The following is an 18,389-nucleotide window of genomic DNA, read 5'->3' as shown; positions in this document are numbered from 1 at the left end:
TCACTCCATCTTTGGAGGCAGCTAAAGGACAATCCAAGCAGGCATTATCATATTTATATTCATAAGTACGAATATGCTAAAGCTCTCTACTGAATTAAACTCCTTGTCTAAAGAAGACTGAATGGGATGGCCTAGCAGGAGCTAATTTTTGCCAGAACAAGATCAGGATTGCTAAAGGAACCTGTACTTTGATTTAGATGCTGTGTTCACATACTGTGACCAAAGTGTTTGAGGAACAGAGAAATCTCATGCTAAGAAGCAAACAAGGAGGGCCTGAGGAGCTTGGAAAGAATTTAGGATAAAGTTATTTTTGCAGATTTTTACAAGGCCAGAATCTATGAAAATCATGAACACTTGCAGCATACTTTTCTTGGCCTGCAGCATATATGTCCTGTGCAGTGAGGTGGCATTCAAGACCCATAACACCCAAGAAAGCAAAATGCTATTTTTGGGTGGAGTATATTACTGGGATGCTACTCACTGCAGGCTCATCCAAGAAGAGCCTGAGAATGAGCTGAAGAAGCAATTTCTGGATTGTGCTTAGTGGCTGAAATAAGCTGCATCCTTCAAAGTTCTGGTCCTGGCCTAGCATGATATGAGGTACTCCATCAAATTCAGAGTTTGTTAGTTGGTTTATAGCAACAAGCGTAGGTTTAATAGCAATATATTCAAGGCAAACTTACATCATTGGTATAAAAGGATACTCAGGTGAGGTGCCTGCAGCCTGAATTTCTCAGGTCAAGTGTGCTCTAAATTAAACCTGCAGTAGAGCACTCAGATGGAAGTAAATATTTACTGCAGTAGGAGTTCATTATGTGATTTAAACTTAGCATCCCAACCAGGTGCACAAACCTTGCAGGTCAGAACTCCAGAAGAGCTGAGGAGTTCCTTAGTTGTTTGTGCTCTAACAGCCTGTTGTTATTTACTTACAAAACAAGCGTAATTTAAGATCTAGAAACTTATCCTCACCCTCTTTGCAACAGAACTCCGGGAGTGCTTGGTATGATTTGTGAAAGCTGACAGCCAGTCCACCCGGCAGTTCTTTGGTTGCTACTGAAATGTCTTTGCAGGGTATTGTTGATAATGCCTTAGGATTTCAGCTTTTATACTTTTCGTATATTTGTAATCCTGTAATTCTTTAGTGTAGAACTCTAAACTCCATATACAGTGTGAGCTGCTGTCCTCACATTTTTGGTCAGACACAGCAATTCCTCCAGACCTGAGAATCAAGGACACCTCACTGCCTCAGACCCTGAGAGACAGAGACAAAAATGAGCTGGGGGGAGCAAACTTGGGGTAGATGACTTCATTACCTGAAGCTGTAATTGGAAGATTAACCCCCAATATGCAAATGGACCAAACTTATGGGTGAAAACCCATGACCTGTCATCCATTTTTGGGTGTAGCCCCTGTGGGGCCTTTGTCTGCCCTAAATGTACCTGAATAATAATAATATATTATTAAGTATATTTAATAATAAATAAATATAGCTGCATTTTATTCCCTTGATTCTGTCTGACCTCTGTTTTCAGGTAGCCCAAAAAGGCATTATTGTGACTGAGTGCTATTCAAAGGCAAGAAACATCCCCTCTTTTAGAGCATGATTCAAAGCCAGCTGAAATCAACACAGATAACCTGACTGGAGCTTTGCATCAGGCACCCTCTGCCATCCCAGATGGTGTGAGGGAGATATAGATGCAAACTGAGATTTGAGCAGCTTTTCACATTTCTTTCTTGAAGATGCTGGGGAATAATTACAGTCTATGACAACTTCTTTTTCTGTTTGATGTGGATTTGAAAAGAGCTTTTTTATTAATGCAGCCTCCTGTTTAATGGGCAGTGCAAAACTTCTTTGTATTCTAGAAACCTGCCTATCCAGAAGGTGTATCTACATTCTCTAGTGCCAGGAGACAACAACTGCAAAGAAGTGGTGTCTGGTGATGCCTGAATATCCCAACAGCTTCCTCTGTTCTGCAGAAGAACTTGAGTTGATTCAGCATTCAATTTGTCATACACTGATAGCAAAGTTTATTACAAGTGCCCGTCGTTAGTCATAGAAAATTTGCAATCTGTTGAATGCAAAAATATTGCAGCACTGATATTTCCAGTGCAGGTGAAAACCTTCTGTCCTTGGGAGATACTGTGATTTTATCGTGGTGAAGCCAGAAAAATTAGGTATGGCGTGTCCAGGCCAGTGATGGTATGTCTCTCTGGATCTTGGAAGTAAGAAAGTTTAAGTCAAATATTTAAAATAAGAGCTACCGTTTATTTTACCGTTATATTTGATCACAGTGAGCACCCTTGGTAGATTGCCAGAAGAGTCCCTTTGCTCTTCTATACTGTAAAGGCAAATGGAAATATGAAAACTGGAAACCTAAAAAGGAATATATTTTGTTTCAGATTTTGCAACACCAATAATTAGCTTTTAATATTTCAAATAAAGCACATTACCATCTTGCAAAAATAACGTTGATAAATGTATTCATTTCAAGGTTAGTTTAGCCACAAACACTTTGATTAATTTTTCAGAAGTATACTGGTGTGGTGGTGAGAACTTCTCCTATTCTCGAACAGTCATAGAAAATTTAGGTGTCATCTTTGATTGTTTACCTAAAGTTTGCCTAGAAATATTAAAAATTCAGTATTATGAAGTCACAGTACAAAAACAATTTGAATTTTTCATAGCCTGCACAAAGACCTACTGCAGTTTGTGCTTGACTAGCGTTGAATGAGACATGAACTGAAATCCAGCTGTGACTGTTTTGATTTTCATTCACTGTTAAGTTGCATGTCCAATTCAACCAATCCTTTACTGTATGTCAGTCTATCCCAGCAAACCCCACTGCATTACGCCTTTAAGCACTACCTGTGCACAGGTGGCAAAAACAGAGAGTTTTTTCTTTGGAATGTGGCTCCAGTAAAGCACATGGCGTGCAGTTAAAAAATACCCACAACTCCAAGAACAATAGAAGATAGATGGTCAGCTGGTCATTTGAATTGTAGCAATCAACTGTCAGAACAGGAAAATCCTTCATGATTGCAGCAAGTAGTTTGAATGCATTCGTATTTTAAATGTAGCAAGTCAGAACAGATCATGCCATTACACAGCTTTGGCTCTACAGTTCCCCCAGTAGCTGAGAAGACTTCCAGATGAAGGAAGGACACTTCTGGAATTGTTTAGGTTGGAAAAGCCACTCTGCCCCCAGCCTGTAGCTCTGCAGAGTCTTGCTGGGAGCAAAGGGCAGGACCTGGCACTTCAGCTTATTGAACTTCATGCCATTGTCCTGGACTCATTGGTCCAGGCTGTCCAGATCCCTCTGCAGGGCTCTCCTGCCCTCCAGCAGGTGAACACTCTGAGCCAGTGTGACACTTGGAGTCACCTGCACACGGACTGAGGGCTCCATCTGGTCTGCATTATGGATAAAGATACTGCACACAGCTGACCCCAATACTGAGCCCCGGGGAGCCTCACTTGTGACCTGCGCCAGCTGGGTGTAACCATCCCCTCTCTGGGCTCTGCCCTCCAGCCAGTTTTTAGCCAGTGAAAAGTGCTGCTGTCCAAGCCAGGGGCTACCAGTTTTTCTAGGAGGATACTGTGGGAGTTGGTGTCAAAGGTGTTGCTGAAGTCCAGGGCAATAGTCACAGCCTTTCCCTCATCTCTTAAGTGGGTCTTCTTGTCAGAGAAGGAGATCAGGTTGCTCAAGCCCAACCGGCCCATCAGGGATCCATGCTGTGTGGGCCTGATCCCCTCGTGGTCCTGTAGGTGCTGTCTGATGGCACCCAGGAAGATCTGGTCCATTGTGGGAACTGAAAAAGCAGAGCATTTTACAGCATTGCGGTAGGCTTACATGGATGAAAGTTTGAAACAGGGTTGAATTTTAGGCCTTGAAATATTTGGAGCATAGAAAATTTCTGAGCTACAAAAAGCATAAACCAAGCAACTACTGTATGCTGTAAGGTGTACGTGTAGTGTTTATTGATTGGCTTAAGTAGATGCTTGTAAACTTTTAGCATTACTATTGGCTAAACGACTCTTAAAAGGCCATGTGAAAACAAGAAGTTTGGCTTCTGTTGTTATGGCATGAGTTTTACCATCTTTTTTTGCCTCTACCTTCACTGAGACTGATATAAAAAACTCATGAAAAGCCTCTGAGTTGCCCCGTCCCATTATTGGATATTAAATCCAACACTCCATGATGTTCCCCAGCACTGAGATCAGACTGACAGGCCCAGAGTTCCTGGGACTGTCATTCCAACACTTCTCATAGATGGGCATCACATTTGCTAACCTGCAGTCAGCTGGGACCTCACCAATTAGCCAGCACTGCTGGAAAATGAGTGAATGTGTCTTATCTATGTTTTATCTCCACGCACTGTGAACTGCTTGCCCTGTTTTCTTCTGCTCTGGAAGGACAGAAGTCATGGGACTGCAAGGAGCATCTCTGTTAGCATGGACTGCAATTCCTGCTCAGCTGGAACTGCAGTGTGCTCCAAATCACCTCCTGACTTTGGCATCTGGGGGGAAAACACCAAAGTTGTATAAAGGAAATATTCAAAGTGCATATTTATACCCCAGTGTTTGGCTTTACTGCTTCCCCATGTGCTGTATACGTATAAAGGTTGACTACAAATGTCACTTGAGGCAGGCTTACACTGTCCTATTTAGATGGATTTTTTTCTCTCCGAACAGCAGTCTTGTGGTACTTCCATGTTTCTTTTTGGGACTAAAAGTAGCGGGGGGTTGAACAGAAAGCAGGACATTCTCCCCTCACAAAGATCAGGGCTGGAGCTGTGTTTGATTACGGATAGACAGAGCCTGTCATTTCAGCAGCTTGGGTGTTGACTTGAAAGCAAACCTCACTTTTCTTAATGTTGACAGTCACTAAGGTCAGAATGTAATCTATTATTACAGGGTGACTGTTCTTTGTAATCACGCCATTTATCCTGAAGGACCTGGAAAGGCATCTGTACATGGCAATCCCTATCTCTCAGAAATTATAATCTCTTGCTGAAATTGCTTTCCTAGGAGAACTACCTTGTTGTTTTCTGCTGGTCCCTGTTTCTGTTTTTTTCCTCCTTCAGTCGTGATCTTTTAGTGTCCTGCCTGATGGAATCAGTTTGAGGTAATTTCAGCCAACTCTCTGCAGACCCTGTACTCTGGATCAGCTCCCAGCTTTGTTTCCTTTTTATAGGCTGAAAATGCTGTGACTACCAACCAACTTGTGACAAAGCTGAGCCTGTCAAAAGCGCTTTAGCATTTGGAAAATATTGCTTCCTATGAAGAAAGTAGAAATGAGGCTCTTAAAGCAGTAGAAATTTAGTCCCTGATAGTGCAATCTGTGCCTTTATCAGCTTCTCCAGATACTCCTTTAATATGATTCAAGGATGAACCTGTGCCATTTTTATTCCTTCAATTGCTCTTATGCTTCTTTTTGCAGAGAAAGGTAGGACTATCGTCCAAAACAAGGTAGAAGCTTGAACTCACCTCTGCAAAGCTCTTTAAGAAGAGAAACTTCTTTCAGAGCAAATTAACTGATGAATACAGAGTGGAAGTCTTTCACTTATTTGGATCACTAGGATGAGAGTATGTTTATTCTTGCTTACTATGTACAGCATGTATGTATGTGTACAAATGTATAGTGAAGAAAAAATTTAAATTTACTTATGCAACTAGTCAGGAAAAGTTTTTTTCAAAGTCTTTGGTAAACCTTTGAAACGAATTTCAGGTTGAAATTTTGCTTGGGTGTTTGCATTTATCACATCCTTCAGTTCCTGGTGAAGGAAAACAGTGAAAAGACAGACTGTAGAAAGGAGAGAAAAAAAACTCAAACGGAATTGAATGTAAATTTATATAAATAAGTTTAGAAAGCACAGTGTTCTTTGAAAAACATGAAGGTTTTAACCAGATTGTGTGATTTAAAACTGGGTCAATCATGGTTTTTCATTAAAAATGTAGACATTTGGGCTAGTTCCGATTTTAGCATCAAGCATGTAAATATGCCATTAAGAAACACTTTCAGTCTAGCATTTGAATTTCCAGAAATAGTGCTTAAAAATCCTACTTTCCTGTAATTTGTGGTGAAAATCTTGTGACTGAGGGTTTTTTTTGTTTTGTTGGTGTTTTTTTTCTTTTTCTTTTTTTTTTTTTCCCAGGCGTTAGGGAGATGTTTGTACCAGTGAATTCCTGGACTGGCAGTTAATGTGGAAAGCACAGGAAACTTGTACTTTGCTCTTGAACAGATGCAGTTTAAATGTGTGACCTCTTCCCAAACCTTTTAAGGACTGATTTTTTTTTCTCCAACGAAATTGTCAACAACAATAAGGATATTTATGGTTGTCTACTGAAATTTCAAGAGCCTGTTTGAATTGAGGAGGAAGCAGGATAAGGGAAGGAATTCTGAGCAGAGATCACCAGGGTTGCCAGATACCTCAAAATGTGTTTATAAGCCAGGAGAGAAGGCTGCTTCTCCCAAGGAATGAATCACCGATGTGGGAGGCGCAGTGTCATCCAAGAAAAGAGAAACTCTTCTCCTTTGTACCCAAGCCAGCTGCTTAGTGGGTTAAATAATGTTTTTAGATACATTGGTATGTTGCAAAGCAAGGCAAACATACTCAGCTCTTCATGTTTGACTACATCAATCTCTGTGGTGTTTATACAGGGCTCAGCTCCTCTGTAACAAACACATGATAGATGGAGCTCTGATTGCAATATATTAAAATTTCTGCTTTACACATTTTCTTAGCTCTTCAGCTTGCATATTCTTATTTCACTGCTGGATCCCCAGCTGTTGGTGACCTCCAGTTGCTGAGAAGTTGCAGTCTTACCCTCAGCATCCACAAGGCAAACCCATTCAGGCCAGGCACGCTGCTGAATGAGGCACAATGTTGTCTAAGACATCTCTCCTAGGATTTGGCACTTGGTAATTTTAATCCTAAAGTGCTGAGTTTTGCTGATTTTGATGTGAAAATCCCCCCAAACCCACATTCACTGATATTCTTCTGTTGGTTCTGGGTTCGTAGCACATGAAGGTATGTTTCCATCTCCAAAGTAAAAAGAATTCTTACATTTATAACCATTTATTGATTTTACCCTAAGCACCAAATAAACTGTAAAAAGCTTCTAGCAAAATGCTTTCATGCCACTGGAAACCTGTAAAACATGTAATCTAGAATGTATTTGATGCTAATCTTTCTTCCTAGAGCTTGGTTAGGAATTCTCTAAGACTTAGACCTTGAAAGGGGAGAACATGACATGGTCATGCTCAATTTTGCTACTGCCTTTTATAGAGAACCTCAGAGCTATTGTAAGGAGAGGCAATCAAACCATCACTCATTTCCTTGCTCAGTGCTTCTGTGTGGCTGCATTTTATTTTGAGGGTGGAACTTCCATTTGTCTCTTCTCTAACTTTTATATTCCAAGTTTTCTCTTCATTCCTCCCATCATTTCTCAGGCATTGAATTGCAATCTTCAAGGGAGATTGAAACCAGTAAGGGTCTTAAGATTATAAAATGTCCTGTAAAGGTGGTTTTCACTTGTCAGTCAATCCAAATTTTTAGAGCATAGGCTGAGTCAGGTACTGTCTCTCATATGCCATCCTAAATTTACATTCAGTACTGGAACAGGATCTTCACTAGAGGCAGGAAGAGGTGTTGACCATTAAAAAGTAATATTATACCGCACTAGAAAAGGTTGTATGAAGAGCCCCTGATTTAAATGGGAGTAGATGAGCTTCCTTTTTTTATTTTTCAGCACTGTAGTTATGGATAGCAATCTTTTTCAAAGTTATAGAACTTCTGCTGCTTTTTCCATCCTGTCCACCTATTGGCCACTGTACTCTCAGTGTAATTAGTATGATGCAGAGTAAAACTGATTGTCATTCCAGTACAGTAGAGGGAAGGCAAACAAATTCTACTAAAAAATCCTCTCTGCTGTCATGAAGCATCGTGATCCACAGACAGAAAGCAGAGAAATAGAAATTATAAATTTAATGTTTTAAGTTTTAAGCTCAATTTTTTCACCTGTTAAGAGTAATTCCATCAAGCTCTTTACTATAGTAAATTAGTTCTGTGAAACTCTTGCAAGAGGATCAGTGATACACTTGGAAGCTGTACTCTTAGATTAATGCTTTTTTAACTTCCATAACTACTGTTAATAAAGGGGAACTTTTAGAAGCTATGCCCGTTGAAGCCAAATTTGCTGTCTAACATTGATTCAAAACAATTCTCAACCCCAGTTTTCTATCAGAGGCCTCAGAATTTTCCAAGCCTGCTTCACCTGCAGTCTAATTGAAGAAAATAACCATTAGGGTTGGTTCTTTATCATGGTGTGTTTACCTGAACAAGCTTCTTCCAGATTATTAACCTGCCATAATGGATCAGCATACAATGATGGGCCCTAGGGCACAGCACACCGAGGCAATAGCAGTACTGAGTCATTGCCAAGTTTGGCAAGGTGATGAATAGAAATAATATTCTGAAAAATGTGTGCACTTTGGATCCAGCACAAAGAATGTGCCTGGGAAACAGCCATTCTTCTGTTGCTGGCAGTTTTGCACCTCTTTCAAAGGGTATAAAAGTGTTTGTGTATGACCTATGTAACTTCAAGCAAGAAAAACAACACTGGTGGTTTTTCTCGATATCCAAACTAATCAAATGATATTTTGGCAGATCTAGAAATGCTATTTCCTCTTTGGCTCCTCTCCAGAGTTATTTCTAAGAATGGATGTGAGGGAGTTGGTTAAGATGAAGGGGCAACTATTCCAGTAGTCTGTAACCACACAATACCAAAACATTCTCAGTAAATCAATCCTCTTATTAAAACTAGACATGGGAAGTGTTCTATTCACTCTCCTGACAAGCAGCACTGAAGGACTCTTTCCTGAATGGTAGTTGTACATTGAGGCTCCCTGTTCTGAGCTGCAAATGCCCAGATTTTGTTGGTAATCTGTAGCCTTCCCAATGAGTCCTCCTCCTTCAAACTAGTTTTGGAAGATAATATTTGAGTACTCTGCAATTTATCTTCAGTCAACCTAGTTCTGACCTAGATTTCCGAGTAGAACACTAGTGCTAACAAGTCAGAGTAAGCCAACAGTGCTTTCCCAAAGCTCAGGCTGTCCTAAAGCACTCACAACAACTGATGGGGGGGAAACTCTCAGAAAAATACACCCAAAGAAAATATGGGAGATGAGTAACATAAATTGGATCTAACATTGAGAGAAAACGTTCTGAAATACTGCACTGAAACAGCCTCCTTCAAAAGACTAATCCCTGGAGGTGGGCTTTATGTGACCCAGTATAAAAACTGCTCTTCAATGTGATGTCTGGGAAACCAAAATACAGGAAATCAGATCGCTGGTGCAGACCTGCCTTAGGCTTTGCCCTTTGTGTGAGCTCTGCCTGGTTGTAGGTGTCCAGGACTCATTTTCTCTCCATAATTGTCTGTAAATTGAAGAGATCCTGCTATTTTAGCCAGTATGCAAGGTTGTGCAGGGAGGAGTTGAGTGGAATGATGTTCAGCCAGGGCAGCTGCTGCACACATGTCCAGAATGTATCTGGCTGCTGTTGGTGGCTCCCAGTCCCCTGAAATCCATTTGTGAGGCTGCAGGGCTGTTACTCGTGGTGCTCATAACTCTGCAGTTTCGTCCAGACCACTGGGAAAATGTCTGAAACACCTCATTTAGGGAGGGCTTTTGTGAGTCTCCGTGTTGATGTCATTCATTCCTGTCGGAGCAAATTGTCTCCAGGTGGTTTTGCTGCAGTAGGCACAGGAAGGGAACAGTTAGAAAATGGGAAAAGCCCTTTGTGGGAAATGGATTTTTTCCATTCAAGAAAGAAGAAGAGATGTGGGAAATGGATTTGCAGAGAATTCTCAAAGCCTGACAGAAGGCTCACTTAGTCTTGTACATCCGTATGCAAACTCTGAGATAAGGTGTGCTGACTTAGAAAGGCCATGGAATAGGACAGACATTGTTGAGAGAGAAATTGAACTGGAAACAAGTTTCAAATGATGACCTTGCAAATAGACCAGATATTGTGGAGAAATAGAACTATGAAAGATGTATTGTAGCAAGACACATGTGGGGTATCTTAATAGATGATTGGCTTAGAAGCATTAGCAACATTGTGTGGCAAAAGCTGATAGGCAAAAAAACCCCACTTATAATGGATTGTAATTAGGAAATAGTTTGGCTTTTGATTGTGTTGGTGTGAATTGTAACATCTGTACCATCTCACCCTTCTCATGAGACTGAAAATGGAATAAAAGTCTTTAAAATGCCTCTCAGGAGCCCCATCTCTGGGTCCGAAAAAGGGATAATCCGACAGCCCATTGACTCTGCTGCTGCAGGTAGTTCCAGGAGTGTCTTCAGACTGTGGAAAGAGTCCAAGAGAAGTATTTAAACCCAAGGTCTGTGGAGAGCCTGTTGCCCAGCCATCTGTGTTGGCTTTGGTCTCCTGAAGTTTTCACATTAAGTCAATCCTGTGCGTGTGTCCACCTGGGCCTGTAGCATCACAGTTTGCATCTAACACCATCAAGCAGAGCTCACTTGCACTTCTGACCTCCCTGGCTCTGTGCTCCAAGTGCTGGTTTACACAGATGATTGTGATTTGGTCTCCTGGAGCTTAGAGACTCTTGGCTCACTGAAAGCTGTAGCTCTGGTCTACTCTGGGGTTACCTCACACTCCTCTGATAACGGCAGTGTTTTCTAGACCTTGTAGATCCCCTCAGCCCTGAGAAGCTGTGAGTCAGAAAGCACAGAGTGAGCTCTTGGTTGAATTCTAATGTACTACCATTAGGTCCCTTTAGTCAGTTTGATTGTTTTTGTTGTTTGGGTTTTTTTTGTCCTAGGAAGCTTTGACTCTCATGGAAAATCACTATTCCAAAGGGCTTTTCCTGCAGTAATTGTAAATTGTTTGCAAATCAGTGAGAAGAACTCTGCCCTAAAGCAGATGTTATTTCTCCCTTGAAGTGTGCATTTCAGAGCAGTCTACTGATATTTGTCTGATTTGGTAGGTCCTGTGGACTCCAGAAAGATGAACACCCCAGGCCAGGGTACAGGTTGTTGCTTGAGAGTGGCATCACCACTCTGCAAAACCTGTGGGAGCTCTGTTCCAGTGGGGTTTAAACACTTGATAAAACTTAAAATGATGAGGTGGAAACACAGTGTCCCCATGGTCAGTAGGTGCTCTGAGCAGCAGGAAATAAAGAGATGCTTACAAGTTGCTGTTTTGCCTAAACAATGGTGGTAAAATTTGTCTTTACCAAGTAGTTGCTGAATAACTTTTACATCAGGAACACACACGCACATATAAATTATTTTCTCTCTCTTGTAGTCCTGTACTATTACCCTGAAATGAATGCAGTACTGGAAAAAGTAAAAAAAAGAAAAAAAATGCATTTAGTTTTACACTGTCTGGGAAATGAATTTGTGTGTTCAGTGCTGAGTCTCTGATGACTGAAACTGGTACTGTGAGGCACAGAAAACTTTGTTATTAAACTATAAATCCTATTTAAATTCCTCATTTGACATGGAATTTGGCTGAAGAATTTGAATTTGGGCTCCAATTCCAGAGATAATATTTTTTCCTACATTTTTTTCTTCCTCCTAGCTTAAAGAAAGCTGTTAAAGTCTGATCATGGAACTGGTTGGGTACAACATTTTATCTTCCTGGCTGGTGGAGGTGGTTATCTCTCAAAGCTCTCAGTTCATGGAGTGCCACGGAACAATTTTGGCATCACCTGCTAAAGGTGAAAAGGGTGATCTGTGTGCAAAATGGAGAGAAACATGGAACTTCAAATACTTACACACTGTAATCTGGAATAACAGTGACACTGAAAAATTTCAGTGGAGCAACTATATCTTCTTCCAGGTGACTTCAACACCTTCTAAACTGGTGGTTGCATATTGTTGAATTCTTCAACTTTTAAACTCTATTTTAATCTTCATGCATCTGAATAACGTTATTGGCACCATCGAACAGTGCACATGGAATTGCAAGGCTTGTATTAACTGTGCAGAGGTGTTCTCTAATGTTTATTTTTTGACATGAAACATCAGAGGAATAAAACCATTGTGTAAGTCAAGCTGAATATGAAATATGCAAAGGTTCATTTTTCTTAGGAGAATTTCTTTCTGAGGGAGTGGAAAAGTAGTGCAGAAATCAGATTTTAACAACTCTGATAGTAAATAAGTTTTTCTCAAAACAAGGACAAACAGTGCTCTTGCACTACCAAAATGCAGTGCAAAAAAATATTAAAAATGGCATATTTCCCTGAAATATTGGCAGTTTTCCCTGTTCATATGGGGGAAAGGATTCTTTCAGTGGTAGGATTTAGAAAACATTGACATTTTAGAATTTATTATTTTTTATAAAGAGAGGAAGAATTTCTTATGTGGTCAGTAGTAAGGTATGGTAATTTCTGTCTCTCTAGGAGCTTGGATTTCTCTCTGTATGCTCACATTCCACTATTCCTGCTGATGTGCTGTGCAGGAAGAATTACATTACACAGCTCTGCTGTGCAGCTGGGACTTCCTGGAGGTTTGCATTTTTTAAGGTTTTCCCCATCATACCCTGCGACCAAGGCAGCAAATAAATCTCTCTACATACTGTAAGAGGGAGCACGTGGGATTTGTGGTGGGGGAGGAATTGCTCTCTGTGCCCTGTGGAAGCCAGATTCCTCCATGTGCCCCAGCACTGTTCAGGTCTGTGCCCATCCCAGTGACCTTATTGACATCTCAGGGTTGATCCTTGGGAATACTGCGATGTAGCGGCAGGGAAATGAGATGCAGTGAGCAAACTGATAATTGGAAGTAATAAAAGCCTTAAGCAAACGCATAAAACTCTTCCCAATCATGGTATTTATGGGCCCAAACTGTTAGAGAGATATTTATAGGTTCGATGGAAATCCAAAACATATGGTATTTTTATCCGGAAATATTCTTTCAATTATACCCTGCATGGATCTCATAAACATCCCTCTTTCATCTAAAAATTCTTCAGTACATTAGGTAAGAAACATCATTCCATTTCGTAGGGGAATGTGGTAAACAAACATCTTGTTCTAACAGATGTTGAAGTGTCTTACAGATTTCAATCAGCAAAAGGAGTATTCTATAAGTTTTGGCTCTGGCAGCTGAAAGTAATGCAGCTGTTGGGCCACACATCTTGTATTTTGGTCTTCTATCTGTTATATTGGACAATGTGTACAATCAGCGTATTTTTTCCTGATTTTCATCTGTTAAGCATAAGCATCTTAATCTGCTTTTTGTTGTTTCCTATGTGCTAAATCTCTCCCACTTTGCAAATGTAGCAGGCTCATACCTTAATGCTTCCTCCACTATCTCTGAATAAAAAATTTTTGAGAGCACCTTCTGCAGCGTTTCAGTCTCTGGAGACTGTGTATAGGAACAAGTCTGGCCTCTCCATCAAGAATTGCTGTTCCAGAGCAAGCCAGTGTTAACTAGGCAAGTGACTTCTAGAACCTACAACTGGGCTTTGACACAAGCCTGCTGGGGAGGAAGATACTCCAGGAATAGCTGTGAGGGTCGAGCCAAAAGGCAGTTTGATGCCTGATCTTGATTTTGAGTGAAGCCTGGTCCCAGCCAGTGCAGCTGTTGTCTCTGCCTTTCCTGGAAGGGGGATTAGCACTGGCTCACAGCTGTCCCTTGGTTGGGAGTGGGAAATACTGTACGACCTTTTTGCTGAAGTGGTGGCTTCCTGAGGTGGGATTCATAAATTTTGTGCTTTTGTTTGTCAGGGGTAGACAGAGCAAACCTGGGATTTTTTTTTTTCTTTTTTTTTTTCTTCTTTTTTAAACACCTCAATGGATTTTGGAAAATTGTGCTTTGTCTGAGATACCGTTCCTGCAGGAGTTTCCTGAAGGGCAGGAATCTTGCTGGAGCTGAACTATAATGCAGTGCACACGCTGTGTTTGAGCTGCTTGTTGGAAGCCTTGCCGTTGCAGGTCCAGGCTGGAATAGACGTGTTTGATGAGTCCCTTAAACACGTCACTATCAAACGTGTTCCAGATATTGACATTTCTTAAGGGAAGTTTCCATCCAGCCTCACTTGCCATGGCTGCACCTGGGTTCCATCAGCCCCTCCTTTGGCAGATCAATATTCCTGCACAAACTGAGTCTGTCAGGCATGCCTCATGTTAAATCAAAATCAACTATTTTTGTTGTCTTCTCTGTGTTTGTCATGCTGATTTGTCTTGTTGAAGTATTGGGCACACTTATCTCTGCCCAAGAGGGTTTGTAGGAGGATGTCAGCCCATGGGATGGCTAATGAAATTTACAGCTTTGGTACTTGTCCCAGGCTTTAAAGCCTCTTTATAAAAGTTTCCTTCCCACATTTTCCATCTTTTTTCAGCTTCAGTGATACCAATCTCCCATCTGCCTCCTGGTTTGACTTCAGTATTTCTAGAACACCTCTTATTCTGGGTCTTTGATGTTACAGGATTTCCCTCAATGTCCTCCAGGATCCCTGTTGTCCATAAGGGCTGCATACAGTTAAAGAAGTGTTACAAGGTGTAACTTTTTTCTTCCTCAGCTCCTCCTCTTTGCTCAGTTTGTTCTATAACGTGCTGGAGAGAGAAGTGTCTGTTTTGGAGTTGTTTGTTTTTGTTGTTTGGTTTTGATTTTAAATTGCTGCACAGTGTGAGTTGGTGAAAAGTACAGTTCTTCCCATCTTCTTGATCCTTACTGGATTCTTGTAGGAAAGGTGAAATTTATTGGCATGTCTAATGGGTGTGTCTGTATGGCTACATCTTAAGTACAGATCATCTTGTGGCTCCCATTCAGAATTTCTTGGCATGGTACTTCTCTTTATTCAAAATGCAAACAACAGAGAAACAATATAATTGGATGGGAAAATAAGTTCTCTTAGAGTCCGGGAGCATCAGAGGAGCTAATTTTCCTGATTCTCTGACACACGCATCACTGATCACTGTATATAAATAATTCAGATGTTAAAAGGATCACTGTTGTAAATACGAAAGGAGTTTGTAGCAATAATCACAACAAACCAATGCTGTTAAATTACTGAAACAAATTATTCATGCCATCATCCTGCAGTTTTTTTCTGTCTGACCTTTAAACTCTGGAATATGCTTTGAGTGTAAGCACTGTGGTAGGAGGGGAAGCCACGGGGATGGTGGCAGAGGGTTCTCTGTGGATTCTCCCAAAAAACAGCAGCACAGTGGGCAGGAGGTACCAGCAGGGCTCATGGCTCCTCATTAGCCTGAGAATGAGTGATACTTCTGAATCTTCCATCCTCCAAATGTGAACACTGCTTCAAAAGCAAGTGACTCCGGGGGAAGGTCACTGTTTAGCTTGAAGCCACACTGTTAAAACCCAGCTGCAGTGACAAGGAGGAGTATAAAGGATACTCATGGGTGTCCTTGGGTGTAGTGACAAGCATGTGACTGGCTGGGCCTTGGTATCATTTGGAGCCTTGCCTGTGGAACTGGTTTAGTTGGGAGGAATTTCTCTGTCCAGTGCTGTGTTAAGCCCTGGCCCTCTGTCCCAGCTGCCTGCTCTGTGCTCTATGAGCTATGCAGGGGAAATTGTAGGGTCTGGCAGGGGAAATTGTAGGGTCTGGCAGGAGACAGAAATATTGATGGAAGAGCTTTTTTTTTTTTCTGAACAGGTAGACTGAGGACCCTGGGAAGATCTTGGGATGCACTTAGAACTTAATAACACACAGGGTAAAAGTAAAATTCTCTTCTAGATGTCTCCCTATGAATAGTAAATTAAACCTCATAGCAGGTGAGAACCATCTTTCCTCATTCATGCATACAAAGACCCTACTGCTAAGCAGTGATACAACTCGTTTGATTTTTCCAGCTTGAAAAAGTCCCCTGTAGAGACAGTTTTGTGAAGCTGGTGTTAATGGATGCAGCTTCAGCATTTCCTCTGTAATGTGTGAATTAGTGCTGTGGAAAAACAGGGAAGGATGTTACTGCTCACATTTGGTTGCTGCTGCTTCTGAGAGTACAGTGCCTGTGTAATGCTGGCCCAGCCAGCTGCCTTGCAGGCTTTGCAGGAGGCAGGTGCTACCCTAAAAGAATCCTGACAGGATTCTTTTTTAAGATTTGATTACAGTAACATCATCTTGAGAGATGCTTTATTTCAGGTATGTGAAACCCTGCTGGGAAGCCTGTGAGCTCCAGGGTTCACCTTATGAAGGCAAAACATCAATAGGCTGAATACCCACCTTGATTTAAAGCAGCAAGTAACTAACACAGGTGCTGATGTTCATTCTGAGACAGCAAAAGTTCTGTGCATGGAGAAACTCGGGGAACAGTGGTCAGGGTCAATGATTACCCTTTGTGTTCTGTAGAATTTTTGCATTCAGAGAGAGCAGGAGCTCCATGCCAGGCCCTGGTGTAAGCTCTTACCTCACATCAGCTGCCACTTCTAGAGGTGTCAGAGAACTGTGAAACCACTTTTGGGAAAGAGGAACGATGCCGTTAGGGGACCAGCACTTGAAAAAATATTGCAATTCCAGCATCTGACTGGTTTCTAGATAAAGACAGATGACTCTTCTGCCCCACAAGAAGGCGTCCGCTGCTGCACTCCTCTATGGAAGATGATAGGCTACCTTCACCCTGATAGCAAGCAACATGCAATTCCTGGTATAAAAAACAAATCCTTGAAAAATCTCTTGTTCTTGCCAGTTTCCACTAAATCATTTATCCAGTGCAAGCAGATGAAATATTGCCTTGGAGTCACATGGCCTGCTTTGGTCAGTTTAAGTGAATAATGCAGCTACCTATGTGGCTGTGCAGTGTCTGTTTGGGGCAGCTGAACTAAACAAATAACAAAATTGTGTGAGCAAAGCCTCCCTCTAACTTCAAAACCTGTACTGATATTGCACCAAGGGTTGGCTTGACCCATTTCAATGTAAGAGCAGAACTCCTGCCAAATTTGAGGATAAGCATGACAACCATTACATTGATTTATCAGAGTAGAAGGGGGAGTTGCATTAGTACTTTTGGAATTTACTGTAGTGCATAAATGGCATTTCCATCTGCAAAAAAAATGAGAAAGTTGATTTATAACAGATAACTCCAATAATTTCTGAATTTCCACATTAATAGAAAAGTGGTACTTTCATTTTTGCTATTATCCCCATATGTGCCATCTTCTTATAAATATGGAAATTTGGCAATTATCTGAGAACTACTTTATTTTCAAATTATACCATAGAAATTAATGAATGGATTTTTTTTTTTTTACTATCATATTTTTAAGTGTTTTATTGGCTCTGGACTACTGTATTGAAAGAAAAACCCTATTTGGCAGTGTTTGATACTGTATCTAAAACTAGATGGCTGCTAATTAGTTAATTTTCCTTCAACCAAATGCACAGAACTGAACCACACTCAGATTAGATGCTATTGATTTGTTTCCTTCTGTTTTATGACTTTCAGGATAATGTGCTGAATAGGAACTTGCAAAAGATATACTGCTGCTGGAAAAGGAATTTGTGTAAACAGCATTGATGGTGAATAAAACTAAAGCTAAACCTCTACCTCGGCACCATTATGTGGTGACAGGGTAAATATTAACACCTGCATGAATGATTCTTTCCATCCATGCAGGTGGATTAGGAATGTGGCAGTGCCAGCCCCATGGAAGGAAGAGGCCTTGGAGCATCAGGCAGGACACGTTAGAACCTGATGGATAGCACAGCACCCGGAAGAAGAAGCAGAGTCTGGAGTTCAAGTGGTTCAGAAGGAAAATTGCCCTGCTAGGGGTTTGATTCCATATAATAGGCTTTTAAACTGTGAGCAGGCTTGGCATCAGAGCTGTCCTGTTGTTTTGGGGCTACTCACCAGGGACACTCAGCTGTTGCACGTAGCCACGTCTCCTTTGAGTCATTCTTTAGTATTGATGCAATAAAAAACAGGGTGAAAGTTATGGAAATGGGTTTATTTCTAGTGAAAAAGCTAATTTTCCCCCTTATTACAAAAGCCATCAGAGCAGGTATCTGCTATGGGGCTTTCCAAAATGGAGTTCTGAACCAAGTCAGCCAGTGGGAATTGGCCATGTCAAAGTTGTTCTTGTTTCTGTAAAGATGCCTACACCTGAGGAGTCAGGGTTGTCTTAAATTCTGTATCTAGGGGTTTTCATGATGAGAAGTCAAAACTTTCTCCTAGATATCTCACTTTGATTTCTTTTCTAAGTGCACTGTTCAGCTCAGGGAAAATGGGTTTCAGAGGGAAGCACCATTTACTAGGAGAGGCTGTATTCCTCAGGAGCAAAGCACCTTAGCAAAATGAGCTTTCATTTGATCTTTCAGTTAGATGTTAGACTCTTTATACTGGCTTATATTTTCATGGAAGATTAGCAGTCTGTATATCACAGAATTGTTTCACTTGAAAA

The 18,389-nt window shown here is 41.1% G+C and overlaps 1 long non-coding RNA gene across 6 annotated transcripts in view; it reads left to right on the top strand.

Annotated features, from left to right (window-relative positions):
* The window catches only part of LOC136295293 (uncharacterized), a 96,808-nt gene that overhangs the window by 65,802 nt on the left and 12,617 nt on the right, over window positions 1-18,389 (top strand). For 3 of the 6 annotated variants that reach the window (XR_010722631.1, XR_010722629.1, XR_010722630.1), the window contains one exon: window positions 1,864-2,401. The exons of 1 other annotated variant lie outside the window; for it this stretch is intronic. This is a non-coding gene — a long non-coding RNA (uncharacterized lncRNA). Of the gene's footprint in view, window positions 1-1,863; window positions 2,402-17,434; window positions 17,509-17,605; window positions 17,861-18,389 lie in introns of those variants that run through there. 2 more of the 6 variants (XR_010722632.1, XR_010722627.1) reach the window with 1 other exon arrangement.

The sequence above is a fragment of the Chamaea fasciata genome, unplaced genomic scaffold, assembly GCF_029207755.1.
Source record: "Chamaea fasciata isolate MVZ Bird 193981 ecotype frontalis unplaced genomic scaffold, bChaFas1.0.hap1 SCAF_11, whole genome shotgun sequence".
Taxonomy (NCBI): domain Eukaryota; kingdom Metazoa; phylum Chordata; class Aves; order Passeriformes; family Sylviidae; genus Chamaea; species Chamaea fasciata.
Note: the sequence above shows the minus strand (reverse complement) of the source record. Positions and strands in the feature narration are given on the sequence as shown.